A 23157-nucleotide genomic window follows, 5' to 3' on the forward strand; every position below is an offset into this window, starting at 1 on the left:
TGGGGCTAAGGCCAAACTTAGGAGGCTGGGATACCACTGTCAATAACCATGGAAGAAGTTATGACTTCTTTGAATGGTGGGAAAGTAACCGAACACAAAAGGATGTAAAGCAAAAAGAGGCATTCAAGTGGACACAACGGTACTGCTAAACTTAGAAGGGAAATTGCCAACCAGAGTAGAGCTAGGAATGCTAAGCTATCATGTTAGAGAATATGTGCGATCTCAAGTTCTGTGATTTAAGTGCCAAAGCATGGGGCATGTTGCTAATGTGTTCAAAGGTAAAATTAGATGTGCAAGGTGTGGTGGGGACCAAATGTACAGTAAGGATGCTGTAATACAGAATGTAACATATTACTGCATCCATGCTGTAAATGTACAGCAGGGATGATGTAGTGTGTTTTACAGTAAGGAAAAATCATACTGTAAACTATATTACAGCATCACTGCTGTAAAGCAAAATTACCGTATTAAACTGGCAACTGTGGTGCCAGTATAATGCTGTACATTTACAGGGAAATACCTACAGTAATATACAATTATTTTACAGTACTCAGCAGCATTGCAGGTTGGCTTAAGCCAGCTCCCTGAAATGTAATATTGTAAGAAAAGCAATACGTGTACAAATATATATATTTATTCAAATTCATAACATGAATTGCACTTTAACCACAAAGAACAACATTTGAAAAGAGCAACATTACAACTCCAGATAGTAGAGGAGAGAAAGAGAGAGATACATTGACAAATACTGGCCAATAATGTACTTCACCATACACAAACCAAGACATCAGAATAGGTCATTCTTGAAAATACAGGATTATGTATAAAAAATAAATTAAAAAAAGAATAATCTAAACAGATCAATGAAAAATAGGAAAACAGTTTAAAAGGGAGACATTGTCACAAAAACTAAAACAAGAACTGTTTGCCTGTGTGAGAGAGAGAGATCGAGAGAGAGAAAGGGGCTGAGAGAGAAGGATGATAGAGGGGAGCGAGCAGGGCTTGACTGGAGCCAGAGAAGCACGCTACTGCAAGCCAACACAGGCTCCAGGATGGCGCAAGCAGATCATTTGCTGACCCAAACCGCATGGCAGGATTTCTGAAAGAATGAGAGATGCAAACAAGTCTTGAAAAAATCTCGGTGGCATGCAGATTATCACCCCAACCTTTGAAACTCTGATCCTCCTTAGCTCTGATACGTCAACTAGGAGAAACATGGAAATTGAAAGAATAGAAGGAGAGATTGCTATCACTACTATTACTCACTGGGTAAAAAGGCAGATGACAACTGACAAATAAAGTTAGTGTTCATCAGGTGTGTGTGTACTTACCATGTTGGAGTTTTTCCACTCAAACTCCTTCAGGTCTGCGAGAAAGTACTTAACATGTGGGTCAATTGGCAATGGCTTCCTCTGAACGACCTTTCCGGTTTTGCGGCTCACTCCTGCTTTCGCTGTGCATTTGGTTCCTTCAACATAAATGATTTTAATATATTCTGAGGCATTGAAAAAAAAGAAAAATCATTGCAATGTAACTAACAAATGCTAAATGTAACATCAATGAATGTTCAATGCTTACCTCTGCATCAGCTCCAAGGTTGCAGAGGCTGACTGCTGGTATTCTATGTTAAATTCATAGAAAGTTCTGAAGAGCACAGAGGGCAGCAACAAAGTTGGACTCACTGTCCATAACACAGACCACTCTCCCCTCGATCGACACCATCCATTTTGAGGAACCCAATAGAGTATTTCCTGAAATACACAAAAGGGTGTTAGTGTATACTTAGACATCTCTAGATAGGTACCACAATACTCTATATTTCTGTTCCACCTTAAATCAATGTATTGCCAAGCATGATCAGCCTTGGTGTGTCTGGCAAAGGAATTTGCGCCTCGACATCAACCCGAGTTGCAGTGACCTAAAATCACAAAACATATTAAAAAAATATTAAAATCATGTGTAAAAATAGTACAGTATAAACACAATTATAATATAATCTTTATAAGTATAAAAACACTATTCCTTACATCTGCCAAGAGGAAGAGAGACTAACAGCAGTGGCTGTTAGATTGTCATTGCCTTTGATGTAATCGTTGATTTCATTCAGCAGGCACTAGATCCCTCTTCTCAACTTGATCTTTTGGCATTTTAAAAAGTTGACAATTCTCTTACCCTTGTTCAGGAGAGCTTGAGTCAGGCGACTGTCAATCACGATGCCAGTGAGGGTATTGAAGTGGTCGCATAGTCATAACTTGGTGAAAAGCAAAGGCCACTGTTATTGGAGGTCACTGATGCTTGGAGGAGGACAAGTGTACTATCCATTGTTACACATCCTATCCATTCTTCATTTTCATTTATTTTTTTTAAATACAAAGAAAAAAAAAAGGCTAGGTTAGGCTATGCGCTGCACTCCATACCAGCACAAGAGGACAAACAATTTACAGAAACATTTGTATATTTTTGTAGTTATGTATTTGTGTCATTTCCAAACCTTTTATTGCATATGCCTCGCTCCATCATAGCATAATCCATTGATTTTGAGGTCAAACAAACTAACTATTTACAGAACATTTTTAACCTTGTGTGTGAATTTGCACTCTTAGAAAAAAGGATTCCGAAAGGGTTCTTTAGCTGTCCCCATAGGAGAACCCTTTTTGGTTCCAGGTAGTACCCTCTGTGGAAAGGGTTTTACATAGAACTCATAAGACTTCTACCTAGAACCAAAATGGTTATACATGTACCTGGGATTTAAAAAAAGGGATCTTCCAAGGGCTCTCTTACGGGGACAGCCAAATATCTAGAACCTAAAATGGTTACCACATTTTTTCATAACAATAACATAAATGTGTTACATTTATGAATCATGATCTCACCTCTTTGGTTGAAGGACTGAAGCAATTCCAGGCACTATATTGGCATCAAATGGTATTTTATGTCCTCTGGCTGAACATATTCAAGGTTGTTAATATTCTCCACTCCAAAATTTGCCCTCAGATGCTCCGACAAAGATCTCCCCATCTCGGTCTCCAACTGGGGCAATTGGTGTTTAATTGCATCTTGAAGACCCTCCATGCCTAAACTGGTTTAAGGAGAACAAACTGAGTGATGCAGAGAAACCTGACACTTTATAAATTGGTAGTGGGTAATAATTACTCAGATTATCTTCATTTTAACACACACATTATTAAATCAGAGGATCTGGTATAAAATAAACCGAGATCAACCACTGACAGACGGATACACCCCAACAATTAAATGGACCTGTGATTCTGTGACCAGAATCAGTGAGATCTTTCCTAATGTGTATCCGTCATAATTGTCAAACATTACAATAAGGCCTTGAGTGCATGCTGTTACTTTGTATACAATTTTAGACCCCTCTGCAGTGCTTTGCGAACCCTTTTGACTGTCCAGCTCCATGAATGGCATTTTTATACAACTGCTCCTCAAATTAATTCATGACACCAACAACGTCAATGCTGTGTGGAAACAGTTGGCCGCTGTATAAGTAAGATTGGAGTAACTGTTGGCAAGACAAGTTCTGGCACACTCCTTGAAGTAGGAGTGCTTGCTCTCAAACCTCAGTGTCCACAAAATAATGAGTAGCCCAAATTGCAGGATGAGGTTGGGGTAGGATAACAAGTAGTGATGCTTTGGTGCAAGGGCACTCTACCCCACAAGCAAAACTGTAGTTTGCAACATTTCTATGTTTTTTTTTTACAAGTAATGAAAGATTTAATATTTAGGAAACAGAAATTGCCAGATTTACACCTGTACATTCCCAATATAAAGTTACTTCCAGCTACCAGCTAGCCTGCAATATGAAAATTAACTACACCCAGCCACCAAATTGCATGAACACACCAAAAGAGCCATCAAGCTATATGTTACTATGCAACTCATGCCAACCACACAATCTAAACAAAAATAATTCTAGACTACAAGGCTAAATAACATATCAGTCTGTGCCTGATGTTTCAGATATCATTAATTAATTTAACTTTGCCTAATTAATGGTTGGATAAGGATCACTTCTGAAAGATCATCAAAAGCACGAGGAAAATTAAACTCACACGGGAAACTGCCACGACCATCTCCCTGGACAATGGCTGCTAGCAAGCTAACCACACAATCTGAAGAAAATGAAAATAAAATATACCTTTAATATCCTGCAGGGTAAAATATCAGTCTGTGCCTGTTGCTGAATTTATTAAATTTAATGGACTTATTAGTCCATAAACAAAAGCATAGGGGGAATATCCCACTACACTTTCGCTAAATCACACGTACCTCCAGACTGAATAGAGCTAACGTTAACCAGAGCTATTTAGAGGTGTCCAATGGAGTTCGCCATCTCTGAGCTGTAGCTAATGTTAGCAAGCACCTTTCATCTGAGAGCTTCCGTTCCCCTCATTCCAACTACAGAATCACCCAAAAAGTATACATCCCAAGACAAAATGTCAGTCCGTGCCTGCTGACAAACTAAAGATGTATTCGAAATAGCTAAACTCTCGCTCCCTGTCTAGAAGAAATGTATTTGTCCGGTGAAGCCTCCGACCACTTTGCCACTAATAGCGTTAGCACCATGTTATGCATCCACGGGTTTAGTAGCCTATCCAAAGAAACACACAAACGGATTTCTGCACGTTGTTAATACTGAATTGATTCGCTCTATAGCTACATTATCATTGATTATTTTACCCACAAGAAAGATGAACGCAACAGACCGACATGTCAATTTGGCTATAGTATACGGTTAGCTAACGCAATCCAAACGAATTAACGTTAGCTAACTAGATAACGTTAGTAGCTTAGTTAGGAAAACCTGCAGTATGTATATGGAATTAGTACATACCTAGCAGCTGCTCAAAAGTATTTAGGCGACTTTTCCACGAAGATGCAAAATAAAATAGCTCGAGTAGAACAGAAAGCTAATTTCCTCTTGAGTCTTCCCTCACAGACCGTTTGGCCCGGAGCATCGCATTTTGGAAATGAAGTCTGTTCTCAGGGCAGGCATGGTTGTACATAGATTCGAGTCGCATCGGGGACATTGTTAGCATTTTACCTTGACCTAATTATCCTAACCTGCTGCGTTAATTATCGTAACCTGCTAAGAAAACTAACTTCTGCTAGTTAAAACCGGCAGACCTGCCCTGAGAAAAGTTTGGTTTCAACTATGAGATACAACTCACTTTCTCACTCACACGCCACAGACCGTTTGGCGCCGCCCACTACAGCACTGTTCGGGTACTACTGTAAAGAAATACAGTAAATTAGAGTACTTTTTACAGGAGGCTTACAATTACAGTTAATAACAGTATTTTTCAGCATTTTACCCATAATGCAGTGCAATCTACAGCATTAATGCTGTAAAACACATTTAGGGTATTTACTGTGCATTCTACAGTGTTTTACTGTTGAAATTACAGAAAAGTCTTAGTGTAGTTGTATTATGGTTTTTATCATTCTTCAATGGAATGCTAGAAGCCTTATTGTCAATGGTCAAGAGTTTAAGAAATGTTTAATTGATTTGAGATGAAACCTGATGTGATATGTGTTCAAGAAACATGGCTTAGATCCCATCTTGATTATACTATTCCTGGTTATTGTTCATACAGATCTGATAGAACAACTGGTCAGGGTGGAGGATGCGCCACGTTCATAAAGGAAGGTTTTTCATATTGTAAAATATCTGTTCAACTTGAATATGAATGTGTGATGGTTGAAATCTACTTTAACAGGTGGTAATATTAAGCTGTTAATTTTCTATAGTCCTTGTTGATAACCATCCGTAGCGATGTTTGATGAAATATCAGGATACTTGGGGACTTTGCCTCCTGAAATTCTACTTAATTTCCAAAGGTAGAGAGCTTTGGTGTGTAGGGTCGTTAAGTCTGCCAAGAGAAATGCATGGAGACAGTTATTTTCTACAATAGGCAGGGGTACTGGACTGGGAGATGTTTGGTCCAAGTGGAAGAAGCAGGACTCTATTTCCGGTTTTGGTTGATGGTATGAACTGTAGCTCAGTAAAATCTATAAAATTGTTGCATGTTGCGTTTATATTTTTGTTCAGTATACATAGTGGGGTTACATTGAACGAAGTGTACAAGAAATGCAAGCGTGAGATTTTAAATGCTCATACTAATGTGCATAAGAAAATGATATTGTTGACTCTTCCTTGGATGCTGATTTTACATTGACTGAGATGCAATTGGCCCTAAGAGGCTGTGGATATACAGCCCTGGGTCATGATAAATGGTCTTATCTAATGTTAAGCATCCTCCTGATGAGGTCATAAATATTGACATGGAATTATTTAATAAGATCTGGAGGGAAAGGGTTATTTATACATATAAGTTCTATTAACTTTTGTAACACCTGGGAAGTATCCTTCATCCTTCAAGTATCCTTCACCAAAAATTCTGAAATCTCCATCCCTAACTACAACATTTTCAGACAAGATAGAACGGCCAAAGGTCTGTACCCAAACAATTTCAACTTCTACTTTTAAAAATCCACCTCTCTAAAAACAAGTCTCTCACCGTTGCCGCCTGCTGTGCTCTGGACACCATATGTGAACTAATTGCCCCCCATTTATCTTCAGAGCTCGTGCTGCTAGGCGACCTAAACTGGAACATGCTTAACACCCCAGCCACCATACAATCTTACCTTGATGCCCTCAATCTCACACAAATTATCAATGAACCTACCATGTACCACCCCAAAGCCGTAAACATGGGCAGCCTCATAGATATCATCCTAACCAACTTGCCCTCTAAATACACCTCTGCTGTTTTCAACCAAGATCTCAGCGATCACTGCCTCATTGCCTGCACCGTAATGGGCCAGCGGTCAAACGATCTCCACTCATCACTGTCAAACGCTCCCTGAAACACCTCAGTGAGCATGCCATTTTAACCGACCTGGCCGGGGTATCCTGGAAGGATATTGATTTCATCCTGTCAGTAGAGGATGCCTGGTTATTTTTTTTTAAATGCCTTCCTCACCATCTTAAATAAGCATGCCGCATTCAAGACATTTAGAACAAGAAACAGATATAGCCCTTGGTTCTCTCCAGACCTGACTGCCCTTAACCAACACAAAAACATCCTATGGCATCGAACAGCCCCCGTGATATGCAACTTTTCAGGGAAGCTAGAAACCAATATACACAGGCAGTTAGAAAAGCCATGGCTAGCTTTTTAAAGCAGAAATTAGCTTCCTGCAACACAAACTAAAAAAAGTTCTGGGACACTGTAAAGTCCATGGAGAATAAGAACACCTCCCAGCTGCCCACTGCACTGAGGATATGAAACACTGTCACCACCAATAAATCTACCATAATTGAGAATTTCAATAAGCATTTTTCTATGCTTTCCACCTGGCTACCCCTACCCCGGTCAACAGCACTGCACCCCCCACAGCAACTCGCCCAAGCCTTCCCATTTCTACTTCTCCGAAATCCAGTCAGTTGATGTTCTGAAAGAGCTGCATAATCTGGACCCCTACAAATCAGCCATGCTAGACAATCTGGACACTTTCTCAACCCCTATTACTAGCCTCTTCATCCTCTCTTTCGTGTCATCTGAGATTCCCAAAGATTGGAAAGCAGCTGTGGTCATCCCCCTCTTCAAAGGGGGAGACACTCGATACCAAAACTGCTACAGACCTACATCTATCCTACCCTGCCTTTCTAAGGTCTTCGAAAGGCAAGTCAACAAACAGATTACCGACCATTTCAAATCCCACCATACCTTCTCCGCTATGCAATCTGGTTTCAGAGCTGGTCACGGGTGCACCTCAGCCACGCTCAAGGTCCTAAGCGATATCTTAACCTCCATCGATAAGAAACAATACTGTGCAGCCGTATTCATTGACCTGGCCAAGGCTTTCGACTCTGTCAATCACCACATCTTCATCGGCAGACTCGATAGCCTTGGTTTCTCAAATGATTGCATCGCCTGTTTCACCAACTACATCTGATAGAATTCCGTGTGTCAAATCGGAGGGCCTGTTGTCCGGGCCTCTGGCAGTCTCTATGGGTGTGCCACAGGGTTCAATTCTTGGACCGACTCTCTTCTCTGTATACATCAATGATGTTGCTCTCACTGCTGTTGAGTCTCTGATCCACCTCTACGCAGACAACACCATTCTGTATACTTCTGGTCCTTCTTTGGACACTGTGTTAACTAACCTCCAGACGAGCTTCAATGCCATACAACTCTCCTTCCATGGCCTCCAATTGCTCTTCAATACAAGTAAAACTAAATGCATGCTCTTCAACCGATCGCTGCCTGCACCTGCCTGCCTGTCCAACATCACTACTCTTGATGGTTCTGACTTAGAATATGTGGACAACTACAGATACCTAGGTGTCTGGTTAGACTGTAAACTCTCCTTCCAGACTCACATCAAACATCTCCAATCCAAAGTTAAATCTAGAATTGGCTTCCTATTTTGAAACAAAGCATCCTTCACTCATGCTGCCAAACATACCCTTGTAAAACTGACCATCCTACCGATCCTCGACCTCGGCGATGTCATTTACAAAATAGCCTCCAATATCCTACTCAATAAATTGGATGCAGTCTATCACAGTGCCATCCGTTTTGTCACCAAAGCCCCATATACTACCCACCACTGTGACCTGTACGCTCTCGTTGGCTGGCCCTCTCTTCATACTCATCATCAAACCCACTGGCTCCAGGTCATTTACAAGACCTTGCTAGGTAAAGTCCCCCCTTATCTCAGCTCGCTGATCACCATAGCAGCACCCACCTGTAGCACGCACTCCAGCAGGTATATCTCTCTGGTCACCCCCAAAAACAATTCTTTCTTTGGCAGCCTCTCCTTCCAGTTCTCTGCTACCAATGACTGGAACGAACTACAACAATCTCTGAAACTGGTAACACTTATCTCCCTCACTAGCTTTAAGCACCAGCTGTCAGAGAAGCTCACAGATTACTGCACCTGTACATAGCCCATCTATAATTTAGCCCAAACAACTACCTCTCCCCCTACTGTATTTATTTATTTTGCTCCTTTGCACCCGATTATCTCTATCTCTACTTTGCACATTCTTCCACTGCAAATCTACCATTCCAGTGTTTTACTTGCTATATTGTATTTACTTTGCCACCATGGCCTTTTTTTGCCTTTACCTTCCTTATCTCACCTCATTTGCTCACATTGTATAGAGACTTATTTTTCTACTGTATTATTGACTATGTTTGTTTTACTCCATCTGTAACTCTGTGTTGTTGTATGTATCGAACTGCTTTGCTTTATCTTGGCCAGGTCACAATTGTAAATGAGAACTTGTTCTCAACTTGCCTGCCTGGTTAAATAAAGGTAAAATAAAATAAATACAAATGTGCTGGTAGTTATAGACCGATGGCACTGACCTCTAACCCATATAAACTGATGGAAAAGATGATTGTCTCCACCACCCCCCCCCCCAGGTGTCGCCCATCTTCCCCATTATCCTGTGTATTTATACCTGTGTTCTCTGTTTGTCTGTTGCCAGTTCGTTTTGTTTTGTCAAGCCTGCCATTGGTTTTCCCTCTGTGCCTGTCTCTCGATTGTTCCTGGTTTCCCAGTTTTGACCTTTTCCGCCTGCCTGCCGTCCTGTACCTTTGCCCCACCTATCTGGATTACTGACCCCTGCCTGCTCTTGACCTGTCTTTTCCTTGCCCCTGTTGGATTAATAAACTGTTGTTAGTTTGACATTGTCTGCATCTGGGTCTTATCTTGAAACACAATAGTAATGGCTACTGTCTTTCTTTTTACATAAAAAAAACCTATGACACTATGTGGAAAGAAGGCCTACTGATTGAGATGGCAAGACTGGGTATTGGTGGGTATTTATCTGATGATTATGGAGTTGATAATGGTATTCCTCAAGGCATTGCTATCAGTCCTATTCTGTTAAACCTTATGACTAACAATGTGGATGGGCCATTGGGGTTTCCTTATATGCTGTCGATGGAGCTTTTTGGAAGAGGGGAAGATTTGTCTCTCATGAGATCAAATCAATTCAACAAGCTACTGTAGATTGGCTGTTGAAAGACGGTCGATTGACTGCAGATTAAAATGATCAGTGTTGAAGTCTTGCTGTATGTTCTTCTCAAAGAAGAAAGTTGTTGATAATAAACAGTTGTTTTTGTATCAGGGTTCGTACAGACAGTGGCAAGTCAAATTCAAGGACTTTCAAGTACTTTTTCAAGCACTTATATTTATTTTCAAGAACCATCAATTTGTAGTAGTTCATATTATGCAATTGTTTCTAGTCGCCACGAGATGGCAGTACATCACCACAGCCTCATGTGGCTCTTCAGGGCCAATTCATGCTGGCAATGTCAAAGTTTGATGCATTTTTTGGCACGTTACACAATGCCGGTTGGTTAGGTACAGTTATGTAGTGGTAAAAAAAAGTTGTGTAAACTATACTGAACAAAAATATAAAACACAACATGCAACATCTTGGTCCCATGTTTTATGAGCTGAAATAAAATATCCCAGAAATGTTCCATAAGCACAAAAGGTAGACTTCAATCTACATTTTCCCGTCATTTTAGCTATCAATGTGACGTTAGGCGGTGCCTTATCAGTAAGTTCTGTACATGATTGGCTAAGTGGCAGTGTTGGTGGAATGAGCGAGCTCGCCTGGAAGTCACAGCGCGAAACATGAGGAAATAAAACTCGGTACTCTGCCTGGAAATTAATTTGCAAGACCAATACATTTTATAATCATTTTCATAAAAATATTTGATCATTACCTATTCTCCTCTCATTTTAATTCAAGTACTTTTCAAGTACTAACCTGAGAAAATTTAAGATTTTCAAGGTATTCACGTACGTGAATTTTAGAGTGTGAAATTTAAGTACTTTAAGCACCTCAAGCACCTTGTGTGAACCCTGTTGTACAGACAGCCTATGTGTAGGGTTTTACATTCAAATATTTGGGTCTATGGTTCAACGAGAGATATACATGGAAAGAGCATGTAATAAATGTTGAAACAAAGTGTAAGAAGTTGTTAAATCTTTTGTGCTTGGTCTTTGGTTATGAATGGGGTGCTGATAGATACTGTACATTAAGCCATGTAGTGTATCTATAGACCTCTGGTCAGAATGGCAATTGATTATGGATACATAGTTTTTGTGGTGAAGACTTGGCTTCAGAGGCTGGACAGAATCCAATATAGATCTTTAAGGATATGTATTGGTGCATTTAAATCAATACCTGTAAGTGCATTATTAGTAGAGGCAGGGAGATGCCTTAGGACATAACCCATAAAGAAATAGTTGTTAGCTTATTGGGTTAGACTGAAAGGCTGTGAAGTTGGTCATCTCAATGTTACTGTTCTAGATGACCTTTGGGAATATACTAGTAGAAAAGGCAGTGGCTTTGGATGGACAGTTGAAACATTTGCTGATGAGAGTGGTCTGATGGAGTTGGAGGTTGGCCCTTCTGTGGTGATGGGGGATGTTCCTCTGTCGTTAATCACAGATCCTGTTGTTGATCTAACCTTAAAATAGAAGATACAATATTGGTCAGAAGTGAGTGATATAGGGGAACTGGTTGGCAATTACATTGGTAGAAGCTTTTATAGTTGGAAGGGAATTGGGGGATGGGGAGGGTTTGCTAGAAGTTAGTAGGACTCTTTTTTATTTTATTAGTAGTACAGGATTAGATAGGAGGGTTTAGTTTCTCATAATGTTTGTTTCTTTATTAATGTAGTCTTTAAACTGTGATTGACTTACACACTCCTGTACAGTAGGTGGTGGCAGGCACTTCTAATGTTTGTTTGAGGACTACCATAAATTTATAGAAGAAGTCATATCAGACTAGTGAAGAAGTAGGCGTAGATATAACAATGAGACAGATATTTCACTGGTTGTATAAATGTGAAGCATTTGGTTGGTGTTTCCACTCACTACCAAATATGGTGATGAGTGGAAGCCGTGGCCAGCAATGGGAGAACATGGAGCAAGATGGATTTTGGCCGACATTCTCCTAATTTTCTAATCGATTAAACATTTGATCTCCATACAGTTTTGTGTTTCCAAAACTAGCAAATAGTGAACTGCATTTTGGAGACTTTACCCTTTGCCAAAGTTTCTAAAAATTGTGTTGTTTATAAGGAATGCAAGGGCAAATTTAGTTAATGCATACACACTTTATAGAGTAGGCATTCCCTAACGTAAATATGCAAATACATGCTATAACACGCACATCGGATCTCACTAGCTCGTTCTTGGTTCTGCCCACTATGAGTAATTTGCTCCCATTGGAAACGACAGGCTCTGATCTAACTTTTTTATTTTTTGACAGCCATGAGTTCACATTTATTAATGTTAAGATATAGACCAGACGCTTTGGAAAAGGATTGTATCACATTGATCAATATGTGAATTTGGTTAGCATCTTTCAGAAAAAGTGTAGTATCGAAAAAGTGTAGAATTTGTAAGAAGTTGGGTGATTAATAAAAACAGGTACGGAGAGATAGGACAACCTTGCCTAATTCCTCTCTTTTACTCAAATCTAGATGAGGTGCCATATTTCAATTTGATAGAGCTGTTACGATTTGTATAGAGTCTTAATAGCCTTACAGAAAAAATCCCCAAAGCTAAGTCTCTCAAGGGAGTGGAAGAGGAACTGATGCTCTACTGTGTCAAATGCTTTATAAAAATCTAAAAATAATATGAAGCTATCCTCGGTTATTAGGTCTGAGTAGCCAAGTATGTCTAATACTAGTCTGACATTGTTAGACATATGTCTGTTCCTCATAAAGCCAGACTGTGTTTCATCAATGATCAGGCTCTGGTCTAACTTGGGTTAGTTATAAAGATCTTTGACGTTGGGCTGTATTCTGACTTTAGATCCGTGTGGTTAACTCAAGTTTGTGTGCAAATCTGACGCCAATAAATTACTTTAGACTTTTACATGGTCTTTTGTTGTAGCATTATCATTTCACTTAAAATAACTATTTGCGCTTCCAATTATGTTAGTAAAAAATGTATACATCTCTTAAAGATGCGCTATGCAGAAATTGCTCCGCCATTTCCTGGTTGCTAAAATTCAAATATTCCATTTATGTGACAAAACAAGCAAGTATAGCGTAGAGAATCATTGTACCATCTAAATCGCTGTGAAATATATTTTCCATAACCAAAAATATTGCATTTCAAAACCAAAAGTAAAAGCGAAAACCAAATTTAAGAACAGGAAGCATAGAAATAACGCACATCTACTGCTTCTTAGACTTGCTTTCAATGAAAATGGCAGGTCTTTAACACACATTTCTATATGCATTTTGTCAGGTTGCACAAAAAATGTACATATTGCAGCTTTAAGGAATCTTACTTTATTTCTATTTGTGATATGCAATTGGGGTTATTTGCATTTGGAAATATTACACAATGCTCCAACTTTCAGCATCAAATGTGATACAGGAGGGGAAATACATGATATAACAACATGATATAAAACAGTCTTCACCTACTTGTCAGTACTTGCACTGCACATATACAGTTGAAAACACTGATTCACATGGAGAATAAATCCTCTTGAAACTCCCCATCCCGGATCCGGGATCGTGACTAAAGCCTCAGGCTCATTAGCATAACGCAACGTTAACGATTTCTGAAAATCGCAAATAAAATGAAAATAATGCGCCTACTCTCAAGCTTAGCCTTTTCTTAACAACACTGTCATCTCAGATTTTCAAAATATGCTTTTGAACCATAGCAATTCACTAATTTGTGTAAGAGTATGCTAAGCTAGCTTAGCATTTTGAGTAGCATTTAGCACGCAACATTTTCACAAAAACCAGATAACCAAATAAATAAAATCATTTACCTTTGAAGAGCTTCGGATGATTTCAATGAGGAGACTCTCAGTTACATAGCAAATGTGCAGTTTTCCCTGAAAGCGTCTTTGTGTAGGAGAAATCGCTCCGTTTTGTACATCACATTTGGCTACCGAAACGAACCGAAAATTCAGTCACCTACAACGTCAAACTTTTTCCGAATTAACTCCATAATATTGACCGAAACATGGCAAACGTTGTTTGGTATCAATCCTCAAGGTGTTTTTTCACATATCTCTTCATTAATATATCGTTCGTGGAAGCCTGCTTTCTTCTCTGAATTCCATGGAAAAATACTTGCAGCTGACTTTTGCGCACCAATTTCGGCGCAGGACACCGGGCGGACACCTGGTAAATGTGGTCTCTTATGGTCAATCTTCCAATGATATGCCTACAAATACGTCACAATGCTGCAGACACCTTGGGGAAACGACAGAAAGGGCAGACTCACTCCTCTCGCATTCACAGCCATATAAGGAGACAATGGAAAACGGAGCCTCAAAAATCCTGCTCATTTCCTGGATGCCGTCTCATCTTGGTTTTGCCTGTAGCTCACGTTCTAGGGCACGCACAGAGAATATCTTTGCAGTTCTGGACACGTCAGTGTTTTCTTTCCAAAGCTACCAATTATATGCATAGTCAAGCATCTTTTTGTGACAAAATATTGCGCTTAAAACGGGCACGTCTTTTTATCCAAAAATGATATAGCGCCCCCAGAGTTTCAACAGATAACATGGCTCTACAGTCCTCAATTAATCAAATTTCACTGTAGGTCTGGGGTTGAGGCACCCAAGAAAGTGTGCAGGTCTGCAACATTTGATTTGAAGATCTTTGCTGGAATGTTTTTCATTTTCAACCATTTGTTTGCCTCAAACCAGTGACAGCCTCCAAAGTAGTAGTAATTTCCTCCTTTCATTCCCTTAATCCAGAGTATATCAATGGGAGGAAGTGCCAGATGTTTGTGGATTCCTATGAGGAAAAATACTGTATTTGGTAAGTTTTTCTATTTCAGAGGTCATTTATCACACAGAACAGGGAAATACACGTTTGATACATTCAATAAACATGGCAAAAATGTGTCATTCACACTAGAGGTTTATCAGTCTATTACAGTAGCCTAGTTTCTCAATTAAGAAGATAATCTTCACTATTTTCTTGGCGCCGTCTGTATTTATACCACCACCACTTAACAACCAACTCTGTTATGGTTTGATCTAGGCAGAACTAGGCCACATTTTTACCGGTATTGTACCAATAAGGCTATGAACTTTGCTCTTGTATTTTACAGGAGGGATTGGTCGTATGATAACTTCAATTGGCACGTTATGAACTTCCTCGACGTTGTCCGAATGAATAGACCTATTTTCGTTGTTTTCATTAATGTCCATTATATTAGGCTATGAGAGATGCTCAACTGTTAAATAAAAATGCGTGGTTTCCATCGCTCCCATTCTTCAACGATCGAAACGTTTAGTTAGAGCAGAGATATTTTAAAAAATGAGGAGATAGGAAGCCTGTCGTGCATAGACGTATAACGTCTCACCAAGCAAATCGCGTTCATGTTGTCATGCTGAGTCATGCGGTTGCTAAGCTAATCGTCACGCAGTCCCTTCTCAAAGTCAGGGTATGAGTCGAGAAACCTGACTATTTCGCCGAAAGTGCGTAATGTCACGATTCCAAAGCTATACTATATTACAGAGAACAAGTGAATAATCTCACATCTCGGAAACTATTTGTAATGTTATATTACTTGTTGACTAAATCCATGCTAATGTTGGGTTTTTAGAGCTAATGCAACTTGAAAGAGTGCACACCTTGTCCCATAATTGCCCAGAATGCCCTGCGCGGACCATTGACGACGCATGGGCAACGTACATAATGGGCGCTAACACGAGTCCAATGGACTTTCTCATCTGCTCGAAAGTAACTCTGATTAGAGTCTTTTTTATTTTATATTTTTTATTTATTTTTTATTAACAACAAATCAATACATAAAGCACATGAGGGAACACAAGCATAAATAGATTACAAACAAAAGACAATCGAGCTAGGGGGTACAATATCACATTACAATTACACAAGGACCTTAAGGGACATGCATATACTTACAATTCTAAAAGCTTTTTTGTTAGTAGAGCATTTAACCGTCTTAAAATACAGTTCAATTTATTTTTGTTGGGTACGAAAATGTGGTTTTCTGTTTGTAAATTTACATTTGTGTATATGAAATTTGGCCAAAAGAATAATGAAATTAATTACATAAAAATGTTTCCGCTTATTTCTATTGTATGTAAAGAATCCCAACAGTACATCTCTCCACAATAGTGTAAAATCTTCATAAATGTGTTCAATTATAAACCTACTGATGTCTTGCCACAGTTTTCTTACATGAATACAATGCCAAAAAAGATGCACAACTGTTTCTGGGTGGTCATTACAAAAGGAGCCATTTGAGTTGATGTTTTCCTTAAACTTCTTCATATAGTGGTTGGCAGGATAATATTTATGAATAATTTTAAAGGAAACTTCCTTAATTTTGTTAACAAGTAGGTATGTGTGTGGCAACATCCAAACTTTTCAACAGATATTATCAATAAATCCATTCCAATAAGGAATGACATAAGGTATATAGATACAACATCCTGTAGAAACAAGGATCGTATCGCTCTGTTGTTGAATGGAAACTTTGATTAGAGTCGTACTGGCTTTAAGCGCGGAAGTGTCATATATAATTTTCTTCTTCTATGGTGTTTATGACGATCTGCAAACGACATTAAAGGTGCATGCCGCCTACTACTGAATGGGAGTGAAAACAAACTTAAACAAAAAATAATTGTCATAAGGGAAAGGCGAAAAATATATATACTTATAATATTCAAAAGTAAACAAAACAATTAAAACTGTACTCCTTTTGTCGGATTCAAATATATATTCAGATCAAATCAAATTTTATTGGTCTCAGACACATACAGTATTAGCAGGTGCTATTGCGGGTGTTTTGCGAAATGCTTGTGTTCCTAGCTCTAGCAGTACAGTAATATTTAACAATACACAACAATACACACAAATCTAAAAAGTAAAAGAATGGAATTAATAAATACAGAAATAATAGGATGAGCAATGTCGGTGTACGGAGTACACATATACATATTTATTGTTTTTTAATTAGGCAAAATTAGGCAAGTTTATTTATTAATTTTTAATTTGGCAAGTCAGATAAGAACAAATTCTTATTTACAATGACGGCCTACTGGGGAACAGTGGAACTGCCTCGTTCAGGGGCAGAACAACAGCTTTTTACCTTGTCAGCTTGGGGATTCCTTTATGACTAACAGTTAAGGGCTGCTCTTACGCACAATGCACAATGCACAATGCAATGCAGAGTCAGCCATATAGAGCATTAAAAAATAAATGTTTTGTCATACCCGAGGTATACAGTCTGATATACCACAATTGTCAGCCAACCAGCATTTTACCTACAGTGCCTTGCGAAAGTATTCGGCCCCCTTGAACTTTGCAACCTTTTGCCACATTTCAGGCTTCAAACATAAAGATATAAAACTGTATTTTTTTGTGAAGAATCAACAACAAGTGGGACACAATCATTAAGTGGAATGACATTTATTGTATATTTCAAACTTTTTTAACAAATCAAAAACTGAAAAATTGGGCATGCAAAATTATTCAGCCCCTTTACTTTCAGTGCAGCAAACTCTCTCCAGAAGTTCAGTGAGGATCTCTGAATGATCCTATGTTGACCTAAATGACTAATGATGATAAATACAATCCACCTGTGTGTAATCAAGTCTCCGTATAAATGCACCTGCACTGTGATAGTCTCAGAGGTCCGTTAAAAGCGCAGAGAGCATCATGAAGAACAAGGAACACACCAGGCAGGTCCGAGATACTGTTGTGAAGAAGTTTAAAGCCGGATTTGGATACAAAAAGATTTCCCAAGCTTTAAACATCCCAAGGAGCACTGTGCAAGCGATAATATTGAAATGGAAGGAGTATCAGACCACTGCAAATCTACCAAGAACTGGCCGTCCCTCTAAACTTTCAGCTCATACAAGGGGAAGACTGATCAGAGATGCAGCCAAGAGGCCCATGATCACTCTGGATGAACTGCAGAGATCTACAGCTGAGGTGGGAGACTCTGTCCATAGGACAACAATCAGTCAGTATATTGTATATCAGTATATTGCACAAATCTGGCCTTTATGGAAGAGTGGCAAGAAGAAAGCCATTTCTTAAAGATATCCATAAAAAGTGTCGTTTAAAGTTTGCCACAAGCCACCTGGGAGACACACCAAACATGTCGAAGAAGGTGCTCTGGTCAGATGAAACCAAAATTGAACTTTTTGGCAACAATGCAAAACGTTATGTTAGGCGTAAAAGCAACACAGCTCATCACCCTGAACACACCATACCCACTGTCAAACATGGTGGTGGCAGCATCATGGCTTGGGCCTGCTTTTCTTCAGCAGGGACAGGGAAGATGGTTAAAATTGATGGGAAGATGGATGGAGCCAAATACAGGACCATTCTGGAAGAAAACCTGATGGAGTCTGCAAAAGACCTGAGACTGGGACGGAGATTTGTCTTCCAACAAGACAATGATCCAAAACATAAAGCACATTCTACAATGGAATGGTTCAAAAATAAACATATCCAGGTGTTAGAATGGCCAAGTCAAAGTCCAGACCTGAATCCAATCGAGAATCTGTGGAAAGAACTGAAAACTGCTGTTCACAAATGCTCTCCATCCAACCTCACTGAGCTCGAGCTGTTTTGCAAGGAGGAATGGGACAAAAATTTCAGTCTCTCGATATGCAAAACTGATAGAGACATACCCCAAGCGACTTACAGCTGTAATCGCAGCAAAAGGTGGCGCTACAAAGTATTAACTTAAGGGGGCTGAATAATTTTGTACCCCCAATTTTTCAGTTTTTGATTTGTTAAAAAAGTTTGAAATATACAATAAATGTCGTTCCACTTCATGATTGTGTCCCACTTGTTGTTGATTCTTCACAAAAAAATATAGTTTTATATCTTTATGTTTGAAGCCTGAAATGTGGCAAAGGGTCGCAAAGTTCAAGGGGGCCGAATACTTTCGCAAGGCACTGTATATACTAGTCAAGTCAGTTAAGAACAAATTCTTATTTTCAATGACAGCCTAGGAACAGTGGGTTAACTGCCTTGTTCAGGGGCAGAATGACAGATTTATACCTGGTCAGCTCAGGAATTTGATCTTACAACCTTTCACTAGTCCAATGCTCTAACCACTAGGCTACGCTGCCGCCCCAGCATTCAGTGCCTGAACCACCCAGTTCAGGGATCAAACCAGCCTTCACCTTTTCCACGTTGTTTTACATTACAGCCTTATTCTAAAATGGATGAAATGGTTTTTTCCCTCATCAATCTACACACAATACCCTATAATGACAAAACAAAAACAGGTTTTTAGATTATTTTGCAAATGTATAAAAAAACAAAACTAGATTTTCAAGCAGAAATTTGCTTCCTGCAACACTAACTCAAAAAAGTTCTGGGACACTGTAAAGTCCATGGAGAATAAGAACACCTCCTACCAGCTGCCCACTGCACTGAAGATAGGAAACACTGTCACCACTGATAAATCCACCATAATTGAGAATTTCAATAAGCATCTTTCTACGGCTGGCCATGCTTTCCACCTGGCTACTCCTAACCCGGTCAACAGCACTGCACCCCCCACAGCAACTCGCCCAAGCCTTCCCCATTTCTCCTTCTCCCAAATCCGTTCAGCTGATGTTCTGAAAGAGCTGCAAAATCTGGACCCCTACAAATCAGCCATGCTAGACAATCTGGACCATTTCTTTCTAAAATTATCTGCCGAAATTGTTGCCACCCCTATTACTAGCCTGTTCAACCTCTCTTTCGTGTTGTCTGAGATCCCCAAAGATTGGAAAGCAGCTGCGGTCATCCCCCTCTTCAAAGGGGGGACACTCTTGACCCAAACTGCTACAGACCTATATCTATCCTACCATGCCTTTCTAAGATCTTTGAAAGCCAAGTCAACAAACAGATTACCGACCATTTCGAATCTCACCATACCTTCTCTGCTATTCAATCTGGTTTCAGAGCTGGTCATGGGTGCACCTCAGCCACACTCAAGGTCCGAAACAATATCTTAACCTCCATCGATAAGAAACATTACTGTGCAGCCGTGTTCATTGATCTGGCCAAGGCTTTCAACTCTGTCAATCACCACATCCTCATCGGAAGACTCGACAGCCTTGGTTTCTCAAATGATTGCCTCGCCTGGTTCACCAACTACTTCTCTGATAGAGTTCAGTGTGTCAAATCGGAGGGTCTGCTGTCCGGACCTCTGGCAGTCTCTATGGGGGTGCCACAGGGTTTAATTCTTAGACCGACTCTCTTCTCTGTATACATCAATGAGGTCGCTCTTGCTGCTGGTGAGTCTCTGATCCACCTCTACGCAGATGACACCATTCTGTATACTTCTGGCCCTTCTTTGGACACTGTGTTAACAACCCTCCAGGCAAACTTCAAAGCCATACAACTCTCCTTCCGTGGCCTCCAATTGCTCTTAAATACAAGTAAAACTAAATGCATGCTCTTCAACCCATCGCTACCCGCTCCTACCCACCTGTCCAACATCACTACTCTGGATGGCTCTGATTTAGAATACGTGGACAACTACAAATACTTAGGTGTCTGGTTAGACTGTAAACTCTCCTTCCAGACCCATATCAAATATCTCCAATCCAAAGTTAAATCTAGAATTGGCTTCCTATTTCGCAACAAAGCATCCTTCACTCATGCTGCCAAACATACCCTTGTAAAACTGACCATCCTACCAATCCTCGACTTTGGCGATGTCATTTACAAAATAGCCTCCAATACCCTACTCAACAAATTGGATGCTGTCTATCACAGTGCAATCTGTTTTGTCACCAAAGCCCCATATACTACCCACCATTGCGACCTGTACGCTCTCGTTGGCTGGCTCTCGCTTCATACTCGTCGCCAAACCCACTGGCTCCATGTCATCTACAAGACCCTGCTAGGTAAAGTCCCCCCTTATCTCAGCTCGCTGGTCACCATAGCATCTCCCACCTGTAGCACACGCTCCAGCAGGTATATCTCACTAGTCACCCCCAAAACCAATTCTTTCTTTGGCCGCCTCTCCTTCCAGTTCTCTGCTGCCAATGACTGGAACGAACTACAAAAAGCACTGAAACTGGAAACACTTATCTCCCTCACTAGCTTTAAGCACCAACTGTCAGAGCAGCTCACAGATTACTGCACCTGTACATAGCCCACCTATATTTTAGCCCAAACAACTACCTCTTTCCCTACTGTATTTCATTTATTTTGCTCCTTTGCACCCCATTATTTTTATTTCTACTTTGCACATTCTTCCATTGCAAATCTACCATTCCAGTGTTTTACTTGCTATATTGTATTTACTTTGCCACCATGGCCTTTTTTTTGCCTTTACCTCCCTTATCTCACCTCATTTGCTCACATCGTATATAGACTTGTTTATACTGTATTATTGACTGTATGTTTGTTTTGCTCCATGTGTAACTCTGTGTCGTTGTATGTGTCGAACTGCTTTGCTTTTGTAACGGCGTTCTTCGTTTGTTGAAAGAGAGTCGGACCGAAATGCAGCGTGTTGGTTACTCATGTTTTTAATAGAACAAATGACGATACATGAAATAACAAAAACAACAAACAGAACGTGAAAAACCTATACAGCCTGTCTGGTGAACACTAACACAGAGACAGGAACAATCACCCACGAAATACAAAGTGAAACCCAGGCTACCTAAATACGGTTCCCAATCAGAGACAACGAGAATCACCTGACTCTGATTGAGAATCGCCTCAGGCAGCCAAACCTATGCAACACACACCCCTAATCAGCCACAATCCCAATAACTAAAAAACCCCACTAAGAAATACAACAAACATAAACCCATGTCACACCCTGGCCTGACCAACTAATTAACTAAAACACAAAATACTAAGACCAAGGCGTGACAGCTTTATCTTGGCCAGGTCGCAATTGTAAATGAGAACTTGTTCTCAACTTGCCTACCTGGTTAAATAAAGGTGAAATAAAAAAACAAAAAAAAACTGAAATATCACATTTTCATAAGTAATTCAGACACTTTACTCAGTACTTTGTTGAAGCACATTTGGCAGTGATTATAGCCTCATGTCTTCTTGGATATGGCGCTACAAGTTTGGCAAACCTGTATTGGGGAGTTTCTCCCATTCCTCTCTGTAGATCCTCTCAAGCTCTGTCAGAATGGATAAGGAGCGTCACTGCTCAGCTATTTTCAGGTCTCTCCAGAGATGTTCGATCGGGTTCAAGTCCGGGCTCTGGCTGGGCCACTCAAGAACATTCAGAGACTTGTCCCGAAGCCACTTCTGCATTGTCTTGGCTGTGTGCTTAGGGTCATTGTTCTGTTGGAAGGTGAACCTTCTCCCCAGTCTGAGGTCCTGAGCACTCTGGAGCAGGTTTTCATCAAGGATCTTTCTGTACTTTGCTCCGTTCATCTTTCCCTCGATCCTGACTAGTCTCCCAGTCCCTGCCTCTGAAAAACATCCCCACAGCATGATGCTGCCATCACCAGGTATCCACCAGACGTGAAGCTTGGCATTCATGCCAAAGAGTTCAATCTACATTTCATCAGACCAGAGAATCTTGTTTCTCATGGTCTGAGAGTCCTTTAGGTGCCTTTTGGCAAACTCCAAGTGGGCTGTCATGCCTTTTACTGAGGAGTGGCTTCCGTCTGACCACTCTACCATAAAGGCCTGATTGGTGAAGTGCTGCAGAGATGGTTCTCCTTCTGGCAGGTTCTCCCATCTCCACAGAGGAACTCTGGAGATCTGTCAGAGTGACCATGTGTTCTTGGTCACCTCCCTGACCAAGGCCCTTCTCCCTGATTGCTCAGTTTGGCTGGGCGGCCAAACTTCTTTCATTTAAGAATGATGGAGACCACTGTGTTCTTGGGGACCTTCAATGCTGTAGACATTTTTTGGTACCCTTCCCCAGATCTGTGCCTTGACACAATCATGTTTCCAAGCTCTATGGACAATTCCTTCGCTTTCATTGCTTGGTTTTTGCTCTGACCATGCATGCACTGTCAACTGTGGGACCTTGTATGGACTGGTGTGTTCCTTTCCAAATCATGTCAAATTAATTGAATTTACCACAGGTTGACTCCAATCAAGTTGTAGAAACATGTCAAGGATGATCAATGGAAAG

General features: G+C 40.2%; 1 long non-coding RNA gene across 9 annotated transcripts; it reads right to left on the minus strand.

The window, feature by feature from the left end:
• Positions 1-618: 618 nt before the first annotated feature.
• LOC135504180 (uncharacterized) lies at positions 619-14015 on the minus strand. Of its 9 annotated transcripts, none has more exons than XR_010450094.1 (9): positions 13862-14015; positions 11374-11528; positions 5193-5253; positions 4074-4133; positions 2874-3079; positions 1831-2342; positions 1579-1751; positions 1332-1468; positions 619-1099 (listed from the first exon to the last, which is right to left on the minus strand). It is a non-coding gene; the product is annotated as an uncharacterized LOC135504180 (long non-coding RNA). The 9 variants fall into 9 exon arrangements; XR_010450095.1 differs by having other exon boundaries at positions 2874-3074; positions 4856-5253; positions 13862-14014; XR_010450092.1 differs by having other exon boundaries at positions 4856-5253; positions 13862-14014.
• Positions 14016-23157: the final 9142 nt, after the last annotated feature.

Source organism: Oncorhynchus masou, chromosome 18 (genome assembly GCF_036934945.1).
Source record: "Oncorhynchus masou masou isolate Uvic2021 chromosome 18, UVic_Omas_1.1, whole genome shotgun sequence".
Taxonomy (NCBI): Eukaryota; Metazoa; Chordata; class Actinopteri; order Salmoniformes; family Salmonidae; genus Oncorhynchus; species Oncorhynchus masou.